At 43.8% G+C, this 16,570-nt stretch overlaps 1 protein-coding gene and 1 long non-coding RNA gene across 4 annotated transcripts in view; both read right to left on the bottom strand.

Moving 5' to 3' along the window:
• The window catches only part of FNDC3A (fibronectin type III domain containing 3A), a 254,406-nt gene that overhangs the window by 200,284 nt on the left and 37,552 nt on the right, over positions 1-16,570 (bottom strand). Inside the window, exon 1 of one of the 3 annotated variants that reach the window (XM_079778646.1) lies at positions 16,051-16,534. The exons of the other annotated variants lie outside the window; for them this stretch is intronic. The gene's annotated coding sequence lies outside the window, so the exon portion shown is untranslated. Of the gene's footprint in view, positions 1-16,050; positions 16,535-16,570 lie in introns of those variants that run through there. 3 annotated transcript variants of the gene reach the window in all.
• Positions 4,666-7,977, bottom strand: LOC307103941. The gene is made up of 2 exons (XR_013813851.1): positions 5,467-7,977; positions 4,666-5,032 (listed from the first exon to the last, which is right to left on the bottom strand). It is a non-coding gene; the product is annotated as an uncharacterized lncRNA (long non-coding RNA).

Here is a 16,570-nt window from a genome sequence, read left to right as displayed (position 1 = left end):
GAGGCCCGGTGCATGAAATTCATGCACGGGGGTGTGTGTCCCTCACCCCAGCCTGCACCCTCTCTAATCTGGGAGCCTTTGAGCGATGTCTGACTGCCTTCTCACAATACAGGACTTATGGCTCCCAAACGCTCGCCTGCCTGCCTGCCTGTTCACCCCCTAACCACTCCCCTGCCAGCCTGATCAATGCCTAACTGCACCCCGGCCGGCCCGATTGCCCCTAACTGCCCTCCCCTGCCAGCCTGATCACCCCTAACTGCCCTCCCCTGCCAGCCTGGTCACCCCTAACTGCCCTCTCTTTCCAGCCTGGACTCCCCTAACTGTCCTCCCCTGCCAGCCGTGTTGCCCCTGTCCTCCCCTGCAGGCCTGGCCGCCCCTAACTTCCCTCCCCTGTTGGCCCAGTCACCCCTCACTTGCCAGCCTGGTTGCCCCTAACTGTCCTTCCCTGCAGGCCTGGTCCCCCCCAACTGCCCTCCCCTGCTGGCCTGATCGCCCACAACTGCCCTAACCTGCTGGCCATCTTGTGATTTCCATCTTGTGGACACATGGGGGCGGCCATATTGTGTGTTGGAGTGATGGTCAATTTGCATATTAACTCTTTATTATATAGGATTTGTAACTCTATTGAATAAAAAATCCACATTACTAACTGGTACACCTAGTAAATGATAGCCTTGCTATGTAATCTGGGCTATAAGTCATTAATTTTCACCAATTTGAAAATTTCATGCCAATCCCTCTGGCTTGGAGTTTCTGTCAAGAAATCAGCTGGCAGTCTTATGGGAGCTCTCTTGTATGTAACTAACTACCTTTCTCTTGATGCTTTTAAGATTCTCTTTGTGTTTAACCTTTGGCATTTTAATTATTATCTGTTTTAACGTGGGCCTGTTTGGAGTCATCTTGTTCGCCATTCTGCACTTCCTGGACTTGTGAGTCTATTTCCTTCACCAGATTAGGTTTTCCGTCATTATTTCTTCAAATAGGTTTTCAATTCCTTGCGCATTCTCTTTTCTTTCTGGCACACCTATCATGTGAACCTTTTCAGGATTGAAGTTGTCTGAGAGGTTCCTTAAACCAGCAGTCACCAACCTTTTGGACCTCACGGATCACCAGTGGTCCTCAGACCACCGGTTGGCGACTGCTGCCTTAAACTATCTTTTTTCTTTTTCTTTTTGCTGTTCTGATAGGGTGTTTTCTGCTACCTTGTCTTTCAAATCCCCGATTAGATCTGCTTTATATAATCTTCTGTTGATTTCATGTAATGTATTCTTCATTTCTGACTGGTTCTTTTTATGGTTTCTATGTGTTTTTTTTTAGTTGATTGATTTTTAGAGAGAGGGAGGGAGAGAAACATCAATTTGTTGTTCCAACTATTTATGCATTCACTAGAGGCCCAGTGCATGAAAATTTATGCATGGGCATGGGGGAGGGGGGTTCCTCAGCCCAGCTCTGCAGGAGGCGACTGGCCGATCAGTATATAGATACTTTCTGGAGGCAGCACGGACTCCTTCCTTATCTCTTTCCTCTGTGGTTGGAGAACAGGGGACTAAAAGGTGGAGACAGAACTGTGGCCAGGCCTGGGGCTTTTGTAGGCAGTGGAAAGAGGGAGAGGGCTGGGGAAAGTCTAGACACATTTCCTTCGATTGTCCTCCCTTCCTCCAGGCCCCTCCGTTTTTTCCTTCTCATGGTGGATGCTTGGGCCTTAGACCAACCAGAGCCCAGCGACGGTAGTGTTCAGCCCCCTCACCTCCCAGCTAAACATACAGCCGCCTTGCATTCCAAGTGGGGCTGTTTTCAAGTGACTAAAGTGCTGGGAATCCACAGCTCCCAGTCTCCCCCCTCTCGGTTTCCTCCTTGGGTCAGTTGCAAAGTTCACCGAGACACCGAAGCAGCTCTGCGCTGGAGCGGGGTCGGGGGACACACACAGGCAGCACCACGTCCCAGGTCAGGGACACAGGCAGGCAGTGTCAAGTCCAAGGTCACGGACATAGGCAGACAGCGTCACATCCCTGGCCAAGGATGCAGGCAGGCAGCTTCACCTCAGCGCTGGGCGGGATGTTAGTACTGGGCAGGCCTGGGTGTGTCTCCACTTGGAGCGGAAGTCCCCGCCCCCATCCCCGCCCCACAGCTCCTGTGCATGCGCAACCCATTGACTGGTCATGACTCGGACACCGTAACGGACAAATTAGCATAGTACCTCTTTATTATATAGGATTGGCTGGTTCTTGTACGTGTTCTGACCAGGAATCAAACCCCCAACATTGGAATACTGGGACAATGCTCTAACCAACGGAACTATCTGGCCAGGGCTTTTATGTCCTTTTTAATATTTCCTATCTTTCTTATTGAGCTCATCTATTTTTCCCCTAAATTCATGGAGCATCCTTCTAACCAGTTTTGAACTATGTATGTATCTGGTTAGATTGCTTGCCTCCCTTTTGCTTAGTTTTTTTCTTTCTTCTGGAGTTCTATCTATCCTTTCATTTGGGACATGTTTATCTCATTCTGGCTGATTCTCTTTGTTTGTTTTTACATACTGGTAGATCTTCTCCTTTTCCTAGTCTTGGCTGGGTGGCCTTATGTAGTAGGTATCCTGTGAAACCCAGTGGCATGGAAGCCTTGGTAACCTGAGCAGGTGCTTCAAGGTATCTCTTGTGTGGGCTGTGTATGCTCTCCTGTTATGGTTGAGCCTTAATTGCTTTCAGCACATCAGTGGGTAGAATTGTTCTTCAGGCTGATTGGCTGTGAGGACTGGTCAGAACTAAAGCAAATGAACGGTTGCGTGGACTGACCCAACAGAATGGGATTTGTTGTAGCAGGGCTTTGGTGCCCATTAAGTCCATCCTTCATGTGTGTTGTTGTAGAGCTAACTGGGTGATGCTCTGGTGTAATCTGAAGCTAATCACCAGGTATGCTGATTCTGAGGAATCTTAGGAAGGACTGTGGTGCAAGCCCAGGTCAGACCCTTCCTGTTTCTGGCTTGGCACCACCTATAGGAGCTACAAAGTGATCTACAGTTGATAGCTACCTGTGCTGGGCTTGGATATGCCTCAGAGAGGCTATGCTTCAAACCAAGGCCAAAAGCCACTGGTGCCAGGCTGGGGGCCACTTAACAAGGGGTACAGTGGCACAATGATGCAAGTGCTGCTTGTTTGGGGTTTGTGGACTTTTCAGAGGTTTTAGGAATGTCTATTAGCATGGATCGAGAGCAACTGCTTATAATAGTGGCTGAAAGAGGTTCCGGCCTGTGTGCAAGTTGGGTAGGGTAGATTCTCAGGGAATCACCAGGGTGGGGTGAGTCTGATGGAGTCTCAGATTTGGCACCTGACTGCTGAGTAGGAGGAGGGCTCAGCAAAAGAACTTGGCACCCCTCTGTTGGGAGGACTCAACAAATGAACAAAATGGTAAAGAGTGCTGCCCCTCCAGCCCTCACCATGAAACCAAACATTGTTTCTCTCCATATGTCCCTGGTGCATTTCCAACTGCTACCCAGTGCTAGAGGTCAGAGCAAGTGTAATCTTCAGCAAGTAAGTCCATGTGGGCCATATAAAAGGAATACCTGGGACTCCAGCAGCCCTCTGTGTCACCCAGACAGAATTCCCAATGATTTTCACAGTTAGGTTGCTGTTGGAACGCATTCCCAGCACTGGGGGTCTAGGTTCAGGCTGCCTCATGTGAGGGTGGGACCCCTAACTCATTGAGACCTCCACTGCCAAGACCCCCCTCCTGATTCTTAACCAACACATGCAGGTGTGTACCAGCCTGTTTCTCATCTCTACCACTCCTAACAGTTTCAAGGTGGTTTCTTCTTTATATACTTAGTTATAAGAGTTCTATTAAGCTAGTCTTCAGGCAGTTCTCAAGGGTGATTCTATAATTTAGCTGAAATTTTGATGTGGTCATAAAAGGAGGTAAACACAGTATTTACCTATTCTGTCATCTTGACCAGAAGTCTGACCATTTTTTCTTTTAGTGTTCTAAAGATATTGCTCCATTATCTTCTAGATTACATTGCTCCTAATGGAAATCTGTTGTTACCCTTATCTTTGTTCTGTTTTTCTTTGGCTGCTTTTAAGATATTTTTTTTAATCACTTGTTCTAAGCAACTTGCTTATGATGTTCCTTGGTGTCATTTTTTATTCATCTTACTAGTAGCCCGTTTGCACGAAGATTCGTGCAATAGACCTTCATTCACCTGGCTGCCTGCACCAGTTTTCTGCCGGCACCGGGGACCTGGGCCTTGGCTGTGGCCACCGCCTTCTGCCTTCTTTCAGGGTCGGGGCTTGGCCCCGGGCGGTGGCCTTGGGCTCAGCCGCACCCAGCATCCCTGCTAAGGATCGCAGGAGCCGACCCCCAGTGGTTTCCTGCGATCCGTGCAGGCTCCCCGCTGGTGCCCAAGGCTGGGAAAGCCTCCGCCCGAGGCTTTCCCGGCCTTGGGTCCGCCACACCCAGCGTCCCTGCAACGGTTTCCTGGTGAGCGTGGTTGGTGGGCGTGGCTTGGTTGGTGGGTGTGGCTTGGGCGTAGCTAAGGTGCGGTCAATTTGCATATTTGTCTATTATAAGGTAGGATGCTTATTGTATTTCTTAGTTTATAGTCTATCAAGTTTGGAAATTTTGGGGATTGTTTCTTCATATAATTTTTCAATCCATCTTTTTTTTTTAAAAAAAAAATCCTCACCCAAGGTTATGTTTTTATTGATTTTTAGAGAGGGAGGGAGGGAGGGAAAGAGTGAGAGAGACAGACATCGATGTGAGAAACATCAATGGATTGCCTCCCATACACTCCCCAACTGGGGATTGAGCCTGCAATCTAGGTATGTGCCCTAACTAGTAATCAAATCTACCACCCTTTTGGGGGACAAGATGACGCTCAACCAACTGAGCTACATGACCAGGCTCAGTTCATGTTTTTAAACAATTCTCTTTTCTCTGTTTTTCATTTTAGGTAGTTTATACTGCTATGTCTTCATGTCCACTAATCTTTTCTTCAGTAATGTCTAACATGCCATTAATCTCATCCACTGTGTTGTATCTTTGACACTATAATTTTAATCTAGAAGATACTTCTACTTAACATGTTCAATCTCTCTTCCAGTTTCTTCAGTGTATCCAAAACAATCATACTATTTAAATGTTCTTGACCATTTAATTCATAACCTAAACATCTAGGTTCACAACAAAAGGATTTGAATTCCTCTTTAAAAGCTACTGGCTTATTATAACTTTACCATATTTAATATGTTTCCTTCATTAATTACTTTCAAATAGAAAATTTTATCATAAGAAAATCAAGAAACATTTCTGTATTTTCCATGAAAAAAAAAAAAAAGATGTTTGTACAACCCAGTATTGTAATGTACTCACTTCTGAAATAAGCAAATTCTTTGTTTATAAATCTACACCTATGCCTGAGTTAAAAATTATCTAAACAAGCTCTTATTCCCTCATCTTTTTTTTTTAAAGAACCTTCCTTCTCTTTACTCCGTCTTCAGCTTAAGCTGAAATTTACCAACTTTTTTAACCTTTTGCACTCGGATGTCGAGTGTGGCTCGACACGGTTAGCATTGGTAGCAGCTCGAGAAAAAAGCAAGCAAGTACAAAGGGTTAAAACATTAGGTTCTAATATTATAATGGAGAGTCAAAATATCCAGGTATTTGAGACTGTTTTTTATTTGGAAAAGAAACCATTTTTATATTAGAGATTTACAAAATAAAGTACACTATAATTTTCCTAATTGGCACTTATGGCTATAAAAGTTGAGAATGACTAGTTATAATTCTCACTTCTTTAACCCACTATACACAGCTTTAGACCCAATAATATACTGAAATGGCTATTTTTTGTTTGTTTATTGATTTTTTGAGAGAAAGTAAGGGAGAGAAACACCAATGTTAGAGTGCAACATTGACTGGCTGTCTTCTGCACATCCCCACACCCGGGATCAAGCCCGCAACCTGGGCACGTATCTTGACTGGAATCAAACTGGCAATGCTTTAGTGCCCAGGATGACACCCAACCAACTGAGCTACACCAGCTAGAGCTGAGATAGCTATTTTTTAAAGTACCAATGAATTCACACACAATTGGGGAGTTTTTGTGAGTGAAAGGAGGAGATGCTATTAAAACGGACATACTAGTAAATCAAGGCTGTCCAACTAGCAAATATGGTTCAAAAAAGAACTAATCATAATCACCAAATTCAAACCCTCTTATTTTTCATTATTTTTGTTACATCACAAAAGCTATACATTTTATACAATACTGAAAAACATACAGAAATTATTTTTAACTCTTCCTCCTGCCCCCAAATCCAACTCCCATTTCTACATCTACCCTCTGTGGGATGTACCCTTTCAAACTTCTTCTCTGCACTTACCTGCATATGAGGCTTTCTGGCAGTAGTTGTTACATAAATGAAATCACATGTACTGGTCAGTGTCTTGCTTTTTCATGTAAAATATTAAAATTTTCCTAAGGAACTATTTCTGTATCTATTTCATTCTTTTTCATGGCTGCCTAATATTCTACTGTAAGGGCATACCATTATTTCACTATTCTAATGAATGCTGAGACAGATTGCTTCTATTTTTCTTCATACATTTCTCCCTCTGGAGGGAATAACCATGTAACATTCTCTAGGAACCTATTATAGCATTTCTGTATTATAGATATACAAAAGTATGCACTTTTAAAATTGATAGATACTGCCAAATTTTTCTCCTAAAAAGATGAATCTATTTATACTCATTTCAATAGTTCAATGCACACTTTCCAATTTGACACTAATTTAAAATTTTCCACATTTTGCCAATTTTATTAGTAGTAGTAAATATTTTTTTGAAATTCTATTTCATTAATGTTGTAATTGAAATTTCTCAGATTACTGGTGTGGTTGAGTATCTCCAAAACTTTATAGGCTAGTTTTCTATTTCCATGATTTTCCTACTTCCATTTTTTCTCATTTCCTACCAGGTTGTCTTTTTCATACTTAGACACACCTTGCAAACTCTGAATTTTAAATTTGTCTACTACATGTCAAAAAGTTTATCACAATCTATTGCTTGCCTTTTTAACCAGTTAACTGCCACGATATTTTGAATTTAATGAAAAAAGGTCTGCTGCTTGCGTCTGTTTATAGATGCTTATGGCAGTTAACTGATTTAAAATGGCATTTAAGTTTTATGTCTCACCTGAAAAGGCTTTCTTTACCCACTCCCCCAATTTTTAATTCACTTCTCCTAAATTTTGTTTTTGCCATTTTGTTTTTACTGTCATACAGTTTTCCCCTTTAATCTATTAACATAGTGAATTACATTAATATGTTTTCTAATACTGAATCAATATTGCACTACTGGGATTCAACATATCAGAACTAGTGTAACTTAATAACTGAAAGCCCAGGCTCTGGAGTCAGAATGCCTGAGTTCAAATCCCAAATCTGTCACTATTTATATGATCTCACAATGTTATTTAACTTCCCCATCCTTCTGTTTCCTAATTTTTAAAATGGTGACAACAGTATATACATTAGAGGGTTGTTCTAAGAATTCAGTAAATTGATACATGTAAAGTTGTTTTGAACAGCACCCAGAATATAAGAATTGTTTAATACATATTCTTATTATTTTACTAAGTACCTTATATTAGCCAGGCACAAGGCAGCATTGCTGGAGTTCGTAAAGTAAGGCCTGTGGGCCAAATCGGGCCTTTTGTCTGTTTTTATAAATAAAGTTTTACTGGAACACAGCCAAAACCAGGTAAATTCTATACCTGTAGTCATTTTTATGCTCCTACAGCACAGTTAAGTAAATGCAACAGAGTCCATGTGGCCACAAAGCCTAAAATATTATCTGTTCTTTTACAGAAAAAAAATTGCCAACCCCAGAACTGTTCAAACTCAGAAAGTTAATCTATACTAATAAAAGGGTAATATGCTAATTAGACCAGGAGACCTTCCTGACAGCCTTCCAGACAAAGCCATGGTGGCGGGGCCGAGCCAGAGGCAGTTAGGGGCAATCAGGCCAGGAGGGGAGGGCAGTTGGGGGTGATCAGGCCAGCGGGGGGGGGGGGGGGGCAGTTGGGGCGATCAGGCTGGCGGGGGGGGGGCAGCTGGGAATGAGCAGGCCAGCGGGGGGTGGGGGGGAGGGCAGTTGGGGGCGAGCAGGCCAGCGAGGGGTGGCAGTTGGGGGTGAGAAGGCCAGCAGGCAGAGTGGTTAGGGGCAATCAGGCAGGTGAGTGGTTAGGAGCCAGCAGTCCTGGATTGTGAGAGGGATGTCTGACTGCCCACAGGGATCAGGCCTAAACCAGCAGTTGGACATCCCCTGAGGGGTCCCAGATTGGAAACGGTGCAGCCCAGGCTGAGGGACACCCCACCCCATGCATGAATTTTGTGCACCGGGCCACTAGTAGTTTAATAGTTGAGAAAGACAAGTGAAGAAATATAAATGCTACAGTATGATAAGTACTCAGTCATGATATTGTGTTACTATGGAAATACAGTAATTCAGTACTAAATGACAGGAAGGATTCACAAAAGTGAAGAGGCAAAAGAAGAGATATTGTATTTACTTTTAATTATTTTAAAATATGCATGTGTTTACATGACTTTATCTCTTGTCCTAGTGTATGATTTACCAGAGGAAAGGGAGTATGACATTCATTTTTCTGATATTCATATTCTAAGTATCTAGGTCATTTAAGGTTTTTAACAAATGATAGATGGATAACAATGGTGAAACAAAAATAGGATGCCTAGGTTGCAATGATTAGATATGTGTGACAAAGTTCTAGATATAAATATTCTATGGCAAGCATTTTACTTGTCATATTAAATGGACTCCCTTTTTTAATTCTTATAATAGCCTATTCTAAGAGGTAGGTCCTATTATTACCCTTGCCTAATGAAGGTAAGACTCAGAGAGGTAAAGTAAATTGCTCATTTATACACAGCCAGTAAGATAAACAGCCAGTACGTAAACACATATCTCCTTAATGCAAAACATATGCCCTTTGTACTACACAAAGTTGGAAAGCAGTAGGAAAAATAGTCACAGGATATCGACAGAGTATAGACTCTATTGAAATAGAGACAGAAGGCATTATAATTGATGCAGCAGAAATTATGGTGTGATTTTAATTTCTAAAATTAAAGGGAGTGGGAGAGTGAATTGTTAATTTCTCTTTATAGGAAAATTTTTTTAAATAAGCTTTTATTAGGCAGTACTTTATGAAGGCTGAACTTTATTATTTTTAAAAAATATATTTTTATTGATTTCAAAGAGGAAGGAGAGAGGGAGAGATAGAAACATCAATGATGAGAGGGAATCATTGATTGGCTGCTTCCTGCGTGCCCCCTACTGGGGATCTACCTGCAACCTGGGCATGTGCTGCCCTTGACCAGAATCGAACCCGGGACCCTTCAGTCCGCATGCCAATGCTCTAGCCACTGAGCCAAACTGCCTTAAAACTTAAGATAGCATACACATTTATGAAGTATAGAAAATGCTAGTATAAATAAAAATACAAAGTTAACTTAAGTTTTGGGGGTGTGTTTGGCTTTAATGCTTTTAAATGGAAAAAAAGCACCACTGATTTTATCCAGGCAGCTCTCCATCCTATACACCTTTACTTTTTCCAGCACCTAATACTATCTGATATACATAATGTATTTGCGTTTTTATTATGACACAAAATACAGAGTAACCCTAGCCAACTGATTCATGCAACCATAACCCAACGCACCACTATTCACCTGGCAATGATTAAATAAAACACAGTGTGCAGAAAAAAACAGAACGCCTTAGAAATACACATCTATAAATTTAGAAATTTCAAAGGGATAGTTCATGTAAATGAATTTTCAAAATTACTGATACCTTTAAATCACCATAACTTAATCGTAATGGAATATTTTAAAAAGATCTCTAGGTCTTTCTTCTCTGCCTTAATCTGCACACTCTATATCCTTTTCTAATGACTCCAACTCATCAGTGTAAATATCAATTACTAGGGGCCAGTGCACGAATTCATGCACCTTGAAAGGAACTGTGGGCTGCGAGGTTCCTTTCCTCCGCATACCCCCCAGTCCCCTGTCTGCCAGCAGCCCTGCTCCCGCTGCTGCCATTCCCATGCACTTACGGCACCAGCCCCGCTTGCACCCGCTGACAGCGCAGAGTGGGGCCGGAGCCGGCACCAGCAGCGGGTGCAAGCAAGCGGCAACTGCTGCCCTGATCGCCCCTCAGGAGCAAGGGGAGGTGGAGGAGCCCTCAGGGGCAATCAGGGCTGGCAGCCGCCACTCACACCCATTGACAGTGCCGAGCGATTGGGGCCGGTGCCAGCAGCAGGTGCAAGCGGCAGCTCGGGCGCTGGCAGCGGGTGTGAGCAGGACTGGTGCCGGCAGCAGGTGCGAGGACCAAGCAGGACTGCGGTGCACGGGAGCAAATAATTTTCAGTAACCACCAGAGGCTTGCCCGATGACAGCAACCGGCGACCCCACTCACCTGCTCCACCATCCCACCGCGGCCGACACCCACCATGTTCCGCACTCTGCCGCCAGCTGCTGACACCCACCATGTTCTGTGCAAATGCCCCCTGGTGGTCAGCATATGTCATAGCAACTGGTTGTTCAGTTGTTCTGCCGTTCAATTTGCATATTAGGGTTTTATATATATATATAGAGACTAGAGGCCTGGTGCACGAAATTCATGCATGGGGGGGGGGTTGTCCCTCAGCCCGGCCTGCACCCTTTCGCAATCCAGGACTCCTTGGGGAATGTCCGATTGCCGGTTTAGGCCCGATCCCTGCAAGATCAGGCCTAAACCAGCAGTTGGACATCCCTCTAACAATCCCAGACCACTGAATCCTAACCGCTCACCTGCCTGATCGCCCCTAACCACTTGCCTGCCTGCCTGATTGCCCCTAACCACTTGCCTGCCTGCCTGATCACCCCTAACCGATTGCCTGCCTGCCTGATCACCCCTAACCACTCGCCTGCCTGCCTGATCGCCCCTAACTGCTCGCCTGCCTGATAGCCCCTAACCACCTCTGCCTCAGCCCCCGCTGCCACGGCTTTGTTTGGAATGACATCTGGAAGGTCATTCAACTATCTGGTCTAATTACCGTATTACACTTTTATTATTATAGTCTAGAGGCCTGGTGCATGAAATTCATGCATGGGGGGGGGTCCCCTCAGCACAGCCTGCACCCTCTCCAATCCAGGACCCCTTGGGGGATGTCCAACTGCCTCTCACAATCCAGGACCACTGGCTCCTAACCACTCGCCTGCCTGCCTGCCTGATTGCCCCTAACTGCTCCCCTGCTGGCCTGATCGCCCCTAACCGCCTCTGCCTCACCCCATACCCAGGACTCAGGATTCCCTCCTCCGGCCAGTTGCAGGCACCTGGGACCCGGACTTCCCTCCGTCTGGCCGGCCGCAGGCATCCAGGACACAGGACAGCTTCGCCCGGGCCGGCCGCAGCCGCAGGGGACTGTGGGCGGGCAACTTCACCAAGGCCACAGCCGCAGGCATCCGGGACCGCAGGGTGGGCATCTTGTCCCTCTCCCAGGCCGTAGCCACAGGCACTAGCGCCAGGGACCACAGGGCGGGTGGTGTGTCCCTTTTCCGGGCCGCAGGCACAGGCATTGGCGCCCAGGACCGCGGGATGGGCAGCATGTCCCTCTCCCGGGCCACAGGCACAGGCGCAGCTGCTAGCGCCCAGGACCATGGGGCATATGGTTTGTCCCTCTCCCAGGCTGGGCTGCAGGCGCAGCTGCTGAGGCCCGGGACTGTGGGGTGTGTGGCTTGTCCCTCTCCTGGACCGCAGGCGCAGCCGCTGGCACCCGGGACAACGGGGCGGGCGGCTTGTCCCTCTTCTGGGCCACAGCCTGGCTGGTCCCCATTCCTCTCTTGCAAGCTCATTTGTGCCTGGCTGGTCCCCATTCCTCTCTTGCAAGCTCATTTGTGCCTGGCTGGTCCCCATTCCTCTCTCCCCAGTGTTGAGTGTCTGAGCCCTTACCGTGTGATGGCGTGAGGGTGTGACAACTATTTGCATATTAGCTCTTTACTATATAGGATTATATAGGATTATATAGGATTAGGCTGACCTACAAACAGTGAGTCTTTTTAGAGTTATTGAGGGTTGTCCAATTGTTTTGTTTCTTTACTAACTCACCCTAAACTACTTTAAAAAACAAGGATTCCTACTGTCTGCTCCCAGCACCCTAGCCAAAGTTTCTAAAATGCCAGTTGTAGTTTAAAATATGTAAAACCAAAATAGGCAGTTGATATACTTAACCATACACAAATTCTAAATCAGCCTGGATGTAGCAATTTTCACTGCTCTAAGGCCTGGCTCAAAAGTTTTTCTTCTTTCACTTCCTAGTTCTAAGACCTAATCTGGGTTGTTGCTAGAGGTATGGCCACAAAATAACAATTACAAGAGTAGTTATTTCTGCATATTTTTATTTTTACTATAACATGGGGGAAAATACAAATTACAGTCATAACAAAACACACTAAACAACGATGTAGACAAATGATATAAGGCCCCTCACGTATGCTATATGGACAATTATCTAGACAATTATTAGCCAAGAGTCAGCAAATTAGGCCCACTGGCCAAACCCTACCCAAAGCTGGCTTGTTTCAGTTTGGCCCTTGAGCTAAAGATTTTTGTTTTTGTTTTTAAAACATTGTAAAAAAACAAAAAAAGAATATCCAACAGAGACTCTAAGTGGCCCACCAGGCCTAAAATACTACCTCCAGGTCTGCAGAAAAAGTCTGCCAAACCTTGATCTAAGCTATAATAAACAAACACATATAAAGACATCCCTTATACATAAAGCTTAAGCTATGAATATGTCAAAGTAGATGTAAGGTTGTTTCAGTGATGGGTTCATCATGATACAGCCAAACTGTCTTGTCCAGCCCTGCCTATTCCTCTCTTGACCATGCCCTAACGCTTAGCCAAAATCTCTACCCTTCTTTCGTTCTAATACTTGTTCTTGGATGCTCTCAGAATGGTCTCCTTGCTACTAGTACCAGCTATGTCTATTAGTCTTTTTAGGAATGTCATTCCTTTTGCTATCTAAATCTTTCCTAAACTTCAATTCTAACTTCCTCCGATTGCCTTTCAAGATCTTTCTAGCCCTTTAGTGGCCCTCATTTTCCTTTATATTTTAGTCCTTGCCACACAACTTAATAATACCATGTTATTTTTTGCTAATGATTTCCCGTGTGTTAATCTAGTATTCCCAACTAGTTTGTAAACTACTTGAAGGAAGGAAACACACCACACTGCTTTTATCTGTATCTCCATTTTAATAATAGCTCATCTTCTAAGCACATGTCATCTCCCAAGTGTACCTCCCTATCTTGGAGAAAAATAGCCTGAGGGCTGGGTAAAGGGTAATAAGTGATTGGAAATATCTAAAGATGACACCCACAAAAGAACTTGATGGAAGACCATAGGGTTATTACACTGAGAACTTAGAAAGTGTATGTGAAAAACAAGCAAAACTATAATAGGGGGAGAACAGAGAGATAAGGATCAAGAGATAAAAAGAGACCACTAAATAATACTCTAAAATAAAATGAGCTCAAAATATTAAGAAAATTATAAAAGCTCTTAATCATGTAAAAACAAACAAACAAACAAACAAAATCCACCCGAATTTGCCTTTCAACACTATTGGCCATTCATTGCTTTTCAAGAAGCAGCTCTTGCTGTAGCGGACCCCGCTCTTTCCAGGAAGCCCGAGCCGCCTGTGGGATCTAGCTGGTTTGGCTCAATGGATAGAGCATGGGCCTGCGGACTGAAGGGTCCCAGGTTCGATTCCGATCAAGGGCATATGCCTGGGTTGCCTGCTTGATCCCCAGTAGCGGGTATGCAGGAGGCAGCTGATCAATGATTCCTTCTCATTGATGTTTCTATCTCTATCCCTCCCCCTTCCTTTCTGAAATCAATAAAAATATATATATTTTTTAAAAAAGGCAGCTCTTGACATTGATATCCATAGGGGCCATTTTTATTTATTTCTTTTCTTTTTAGCAAAGCCATAAACTGAGGCAGTAAAAGATTCAATGGGATAGATAAGCACAGTATTCTACATTTTTGGATTTACAATATTGTGAATTTATTTGAAGTCTCCTAGAAAATGCTAGGAATAAAAAACACACACAATCATTTATCTTTTGATTACCTGACTAGTAAAATGAAAAATCTTGTGCATATTCTTACATCACTCTTAAAGATACCACCTAGATTCATTTTTATTTAAAAAGCACCAAAAACATTTTTCAAAAAGACTTTTTAAGTTACTTCAAATTGTAATTTAAAAATATAGGCAAAAATATAAGGTGCAAAAGCCTTGTATGTATAAACATTAAAAAATACAAATTTTTAAAAGAAGCTTAAATACAGGGGTGGGACAAAAGTAAATTAACAGTTGTGAGTACAACAAACACAGTTTATTCTTATATTATTACTTATTAATTATTGTATTATTTTCCATACGAACAACTGTAAATCTACTTTTACCTCACCCTGAGACTAGACTAAAAATAGACAAATTATAAATTAAATGCTCTTTACCTAAGTAAAGCCACAAAAGACAATGATAATATTAATCGTGGATCCCTTCTCTTTTTTCTGGATTTTATAGTCTCTTGACCTGACCTATGCCTAGCTAGTCAGAAAACAGGGGGAAATCTTTTAAATTAGTAATAAAATATGCTTAGTATTATACTGTAGAAATTTCACAATCAAAACAATTATTAAATTCATGGTAAAAGAAATCCACTCTCAATTACTCATATGAAGAGGGCAAGTGATAAAACATATGATACCAAAAGATAATCCTAGAATCAGTTTTTTCAAAGCCATATCATTATTTTGGGAGAAGCAAATTACCTTCATAATTATGTTTGACTGAAGCCAGTATTAACCAAAAGTTTATTTTTCCTGAGCATTAAATGATTCTGAGGATTCAGACTAAAGGGAAAAAGAGGGAGTTAATTCAGAAGCATACAGGTGGCTAAAGGCAGCCAGATTGAGATTTTAAAAATTTCAATTAACCTACACAAGAAAACTGAGATGATCTATGTAGGAAAGGAAAATAATATAGTAAAATGTACTGTGATAGTGCTAAAGTGTTTAAATATAGAATTTTAAATAAAATTTTGAACAAGATTTTTTTTCCTGTCATCCCTTCTTCCCACTAACTGGTATTATTACTGATGGCAACAATATAAGTGGGCTAAAAAGCTGAAAGCAAAATTGTAGGTCCTGTATTATAAAAGATGTGTTAAAAATACTTCCTATCATTGTTTTCTGTGAAGTCCACCATCTGTCTCGGTGGGCACTTTATCTCATGACATGAGAAAAGTCAATTCAACCAAGAAAATATCAAAAAGGCAGGGACTCACTTCTCTTGAATATTTTTAGGTGATTTAAATAAAACTTGCACAATGGCAAGAATTACAGGTTTAACAAATACACAAAAACTAAATATTCATCCAAACACAAGCACGTAGTCACCAAACTCAATTAGTTTCTGCCTAACATATGGTTCCAACTCCTGAGTAGCATATGTTTAGCACTGGTGCTGGTGATGGCATGGTGATAAAATATTATAGTAACAGCTCAGCTTTTGCTATTTCATTCTTATAATACAGAAAAACTTTGGTTTCAAGAACTAAAAACACAGACCACAGTTAAGAAGCAAAATAATTACGTTGCTCAGTTTTAAGAGTCCACAGTGAACACGTACACGCATGAGGATTATACTGTAAGAAAAATAAATCTCGTCAGCCTGTTATTTTTAATCGATGCTGAGACACAAAGGTTCTCACAAAATTTCACCGAAGAAAATTTCTCAATTCACGATGCTTAGCACCTCAGCAACCATTACGCACGCCCCCCCCCCCCCACCCGACAAAATATCCCAAGGCTTTTAACGCAAACAATTTAATAAAAGAACGATGAACGACTACATTAACCAAAACAGCCGCCGCGATGTTAAGACTAAATTATTGGTTCATTTTCCTTTACCTAACGCTTGATGTCCCTCCACAGCCGTGTCAAAAGTTCAACGATTCAGGCTGTTGCACGGGGCGCGGGCTGCAGCCTCCCGTCACCCTCCGCACCGAACAGGTGGTTGCCTCCGCCGGGCAGAGGGACGACCAGGTCCTGCCACCAACCCCACACGATCAGACACACAGGGCGGGTTTTCGAGGTTTTAACCCCCAGCGGAGCGGGGGGAAATTCTCTTCAGAAACAGCGTTTCAAGTTCGGCGGCGGCCGGGAGGCCAAAACCGAAGGCGCGGCGGCCGCTCGCCGATCCTCTCCCGAGGGCGCCTCTCCCGCCCCCGCGCCTCCGGGAGCGGCGCTGCCCGCCGCGGGGCCCGGGAGGCGGGGGGTGGAGGGTGACGGGGGTGGCCCGCGCCCCCGCGCCGCCTCCTCAGGCTGGTGGCCGGGCCGCGCCCCCGGAATCGCTCGGAGGTGAGACTCCCACCCGCAGGTGCCCCGCCCGCGGCCGGGTCCCGTGCGGGCGGCCCCCCTTCCCCTCGGC

The sequence above is a fragment of the Cnephaeus nilssonii genome (assembly GCF_951640355.1).
Source record: "Cnephaeus nilssonii genome assembly, chromosome: 8".
Taxonomy (NCBI): domain Eukaryota; kingdom Metazoa; phylum Chordata; class Mammalia; order Chiroptera; family Vespertilionidae; genus Cnephaeus; species Cnephaeus nilssonii.
This window is presented reverse-complemented; position numbering and strand designations above follow the sequence as displayed.